Source organism: Mesitornis unicolor, unplaced genomic scaffold (assembly GCF_000695765.1).
Source record: "Mesitornis unicolor isolate BGI_N332 unplaced genomic scaffold, ASM69576v1 scaffold7817, whole genome shotgun sequence".
Lineage (NCBI taxonomy): Eukaryota > Metazoa > Chordata > Aves > Mesitornithiformes > Mesitornithidae > Mesitornis > Mesitornis unicolor.
The window spans coordinates 56,184-61,735 of NW_010195722.1; positions in this window are offsets into that span (position 1 = coordinate 56,184).

A 5,552-nucleotide genomic window follows, 5' to 3' on the forward strand; every position below is an offset into this window, starting at 1 on the left:
GAAATAAAGCAGACTCTTGCTGTGCTTCTCTTGGGAGATGAGTTGATTCAGAAGGAGAAAAGGGTAGACAAACAACCTGTAGATGCATTTCCAGTCCTTGTGTCCTTACAATAAATCCATAGAAGGTAATTAATTTGAACCTAGCCCTGCTAGCCAGAATCCATGGCTGTATCTACATAGTCCTCAAGGCAGCAGAATCAAAACAATCACTTGTGTTTACTCAAGAGAAACATGTCATTAACTCCATTCTGAAATCATGTAATGAAAGTCACGCCTGACTTTTCTAACAACAATCTAAGATGCAAAGATTACTATTATTTACAGACTGATCAAAAAGCTATGAACTGATTCTCTTCATATGACACCCTTGACAATAGGTCTATGAATCTTTAGCGTGTTTTACAGGAAAAAGTCAGTTAGCCACAAAAGAGGAAGAAAAAAATTATCTTTCTTGTTTCTCCAGGGTGACTCCCATGAAATAACTGAAATTGTAAGAGAGTAAGAGAGGATAACTTGGACCCATTCCAATCTCAAAAATAAACTTACTGCTATTAGTTAGACTTTAGCCCACATCCATAATGTAGATACTACACAGACATATTAAGTGTCTTCAAGTCTCGGTCCCTGTTGCTTACTTTCCTTCCATGGCCTCATGACTCTTGCATATTAGCATCTTAGTGATGAGAGGTATAGACTCAATCTTCACAGGGCTCATATTGCCCAAAGTATTACAATATCAATAGTTGCAACCTCATTACAAAGCAAAAAAGGACAGACCTCTCTTGGGAAGTAGGAAAAAAAGTAGGAATCTTAGTTTCTGACAGTAGCTATCCATTCCCTGACCTCCTCAGTCAGGCTAGAACAAGTATCTTGCAGAATGTTTACAGAGTAGCCTTCAGCATAACACAAAACTGAGATCTCCTTCATTTTTTCCATCCCATGGGGTATTATTTTTTCTACCCCAGCTCAGCTCACTCTATCAAATATTCCTTCCCAGAAACTCAAGTCCCCTGCATGTTTTCCTTATGAGAGGGAATAACTTTATCAAACTGATTTAGGGTTCTTCATACAACTCCTGGAGTGGACTGATCATGCACAAAATAATACCAGAAATCCTCAGAAAAGAACCAGCAGAAGGATGCAGAAATACAGTGAGATGAGCAATAAATAGTAGGGATACAATGAGCCACACTGGACTGCACGGGCAAGGACATAGATTACTGTTGTAACATACAGCAATACTGTGATAACCCAAATCCTCTGACTACTCTATCACAATAAAATTTTACAAAGCCCATCTTGTTCTTAACAAATGCACACACACATAAAGAGGCACTACCTGTTTTAGCTACCTGATGAACTAAAGAACATGTGGAGAGTTAGTATTTCATGTGAAACATTAATCTGCCCAAATAACAAGTTTTCCTCCAGCTGCACAAAACAAAATCTTAACAAAAATTCACCCTGATGGTGGTTTATTTTTAATCAAGTTAAAATTCAGTTTCATGTGAAATGAACAGTTTTATTGGAAACAAAAATAATGAATTTATAATTAAATCGACTAAATCTCTAAATTATAGCATCATTATTTTTAGATTATACATCTAAAACATTCCTTAATTAAAAGTTTCAGTTAAGGAAAAAAAAGGTCCAATACCATTTCTATGAAGTAAATACATATATACATCCACTGTGCCTAAAGTTTGTATTGTACGTGAACATAGAATCACAGGGGTAATAGACACTTCTGCTTTAAGGTAGAATCAGATATGTATGTCTGTACAGACACTTGTTAAACCTGTTTTTAAAGAACTTAAATTATTTCAACTTCACAGTTCCCCAAGGCTTTAGTCCAGGACTTCATTATTCTTTCTCTTAGAATTTTTTTCTAAATATTCAATATAACTCCTCCTTTTTGCAATTTAAGGCTATTACTTCTCATTCTATCTACAACAAACAAGGAAAACATTCTCTTCCTCTTTGGTAATGGTTTATTTACCACATTTCCTCTTCACACCATATTCCTTTATTCTTCTCTTCTTTAAAACAAAAAATTCCAATTAACTTACTTTTTCCTCATAAATCATGGCTTCCAGACTTCAAATCACTGCTGTTCCTCTCTGCTACATGCTTTTCAGCCAGTCCTCTGCCTATCTTGAAGCACAAAACACAGAACCGAACAAAGTGTTCTGAAGTCTTACTGTCGTGGCACAGAGACGAGGGATCATTTCATATGATTCCAATATAGGGTTCTGGTTTTGTTTTCTTTTTCATAGCAGCATGCCTCTGCTTATTTATGTTCAGCATGTGAGTCATACTAGTCCATAGATTCTCCTTTGTGCACAAATCATAGAATCATAGAATGCATTGGGTTGGAAGGGACCTTTAAAGGTCATCTGTTCCAACCCCCCTACGGTGAGCAGGAACATCTTTAACTAGATCAGGCTGCTCAGAGCCCCATCAAGTCTGACCTCGAATGTCTACAGGGATGGAGCCTCCACCACCTCTCTGGGCAACCTGTTCTAGTGTTTCACCACCCTCATAGTGAAGAACTTCTTCCTAATGCCTAATCTACATCTACCCTGCTTTAGTTTAAAACCATTGCTCCTCATCCTATTGCTACACACCTTTGTAAACAGTCCCTCCCCAGCTTTCTTGTAAGCTTCCTTCAGGTACTAGAAGGCTGGCATAAGGTCTCCCCAGAGCCTTTTCTTCTCCAGGCTGAACAATCCCAACTCTCTCAGCCTGCCTTCATAGGAAAGGTTATATTAAATACTAGTTAGTGCCTTGTTTTTCTTACTTGAGCAAAATATTGTGCTCACTTCTAGTGTGGAGTGACATGAAAATGAAGTCATTTGAATCTTTTCCAGAGAAGATGAGCCACCTTTTAAAATTTGTTCACCAGCTTCACAAGACCTTTCAAAATGTTTTAAGATTGTTTGTGTTGGTAGAGCTGTCCCCCATCACTCAGTAATAGTAAAGTATCCCTGTCACAACCAAGCTACATACTATTCATATGCTGTAATAAAAGTGCTTTTAAGGAAGAAAGCATGAAGATTTCAAGTAAATATTCATCTGATGCCATTTCTTGCTTTCAGAAAATAAAAAACAGATTTTCCATCCTTCCCTTTTCAAACATGCACACTCACAGGCACAAATTAATTTATCATTAGGATTCTGTCACTGTTAGAGAGCTGTTAGAATACTTTCAGCACATAGTCAGTGCCTAGAGAGGAGGATTTCTTTTGTTGAGTGGAAACCTTTTGTGATAAAAGTTGGAGGAATATTCTAGGTATAATACCCCGAAGTATTTCAGCTGCATGATAAAACTATTTTAGAGGAAAAAAAAAGATCTGCAGTTGCCAATCAAAGCACTTTTAGGTCCTAGTGTTAAAGAAAGGGACTCATACAAAAAACTTGATTTTAAGTGAGACACAGAGAGTCACAGAGGGTCAGCAAAATGCAGAGGCAGAGTCCAGTGAAACAAATAAATAATTATACCATTATTTTGAATATAAGTGGATTAATAAAAAAATTTCAAATAAATATGAGTTACAGGTTTGTTTTAAATGAAATATCCTGGTTTATTTTTTAAAACAAATAAATTTTGGAGATTATATGAGAAATACTGAGTCTGCAGATAAATTAAAATTTTATTAAGGAAAATAAATTATTACTTCTGTGAAATTACTGTGGTTATTAGTTGCCCAGGCAATCCTTTGGCTACTTTAGAAGCCCAGGGCACAATGCCAGATCAGCATTACCAATACATGTGGTCTATCACAACAATTTCTGTAACTCTCCATTAGTGTGCTGCTTAAAATTCTGTTTCACAACTTCTAAATGCAGCTATTTGGAAATATATAAAGAAGCTTCCATAAACTTCTCAATTAACTTGTGTAAAAAGGGAGGAACTGATTTTCATTCAGTGGTGCAACACAGAAAGTCTTAAAATTCTGCTGTAACTGGAAGCTGGTCAGCTAAAAATGCCCAAGCAGAAGGCCTGAAATATGATTATAGAATGATAGTAAGCTGTCATGAGTTGCAGGTGAGAAAAAGGCAAAAGAAATCCTAGGAAACATCACTAGATACACTTTTATTAGGAATAGATCCCATTAAAAAGTCCTGAAACTGTTCTGAATGCATACGTTCAAAAACCTAAAACAGATCCAGAGATCTGTTGGATCTTGGATTACAAGAATATGAAAATTGTCTTTCATATGAGAAGGCTCAAAGAGTTTAATTTTTATAATCTTGTAATAGAAATATCAAGGATATATGACAGATATCTGGAAACTGAGCATGTCTTTACAATCGTGATGAGGGATAGACACCAAGAACAAAAAAAGCTAAGAAAGAATATCAGAAAGAAAAAAAAAAGAAAATAAAGTTAGTCATTAGTATTTTAGGCTTTCTTATAGAAGAAAAAGTTCTAATCTATAGACCATTCAAGATTTGGAAAAGTCTTCCAGCGAAAGCAATAGGGGTAAAAGCCTTTAAAAAGAGAACTCCCTTTGTAAAAAAATAATATGATCGCCTACAGCAGAATGGGATTTCGTTCAATGACTATGTAATTTCCTTGTAGTCCTTAGTTTCCATTACTTTGTGAATATACATACACATATATATGTACATGCAGATGAAATTTTCAGTACATAGAAACTACATGTTACTGTAAAATGCATTTTACCCAAGACAGATTGTAGTATTTGATCTGACTATATATATTTGAACAGTAAATAGAGATGTGTGACATGTTGACTAGGAACTAAATGTCATAACCTCATGTCATTGCAAAGCAAAATATGTGCTTTGGGTGTATAGCCCTGAGTCAGTATTTTTATTCACTATAAGTTGTTATACAATATTTTTATTTTGGTAAACACAGTGACAAAGCAAGAACAAATGTGTTTTTCCCAGGAATGAATTAGGATCTAGTGTACCTTAGTATACCCTGAAAAACAGTGTATGATTTAGGAGTGACTCACTAGGGTACCAGCTTTGGAGAATATGTTCAATTCCTGCTCTGTCATGGACTTAAGATTTGTTAGAAGAAAGCCAAGTGAGGCCTATTTTAAGTATTGTTAGTTCAGCCATGGTGTTGATGGAATTACTGAAATCAGTGGTGACTCACTTACTACACTGTGCACAGCATAGTCTTCAAGACAGCATGATATAAATTAAGTCAGTCCAGCTACCCACTAACAGTGAAAGAGATGATCTCATTCTTTCCACTCTCCTCCGTGATGCCCAAATACACAGCCCTGCCCTCTCCCTTATACCAGAAATCAAATTCAGGTCAATAAGCTCACTATTTCTGTTTTACCAATGAAAACAGAGAAGGAAGAGTCAACGCTAGCTACTCAAAGTAAGAACCATGGGAGACAAGGCTGTGTCTTTTAGTACAAAATGTTCTGTTAGTACAGAATGTTCAGTTATCTGAAACTGCACTCACAATCTTCAAAAAGAATGAAAAACAGGTTTTCTCAAGAGAAATAACACCATTTTCTCAAATCTCTTTTAGGCAATCATTCTGCGAAAATGCTGAGAAG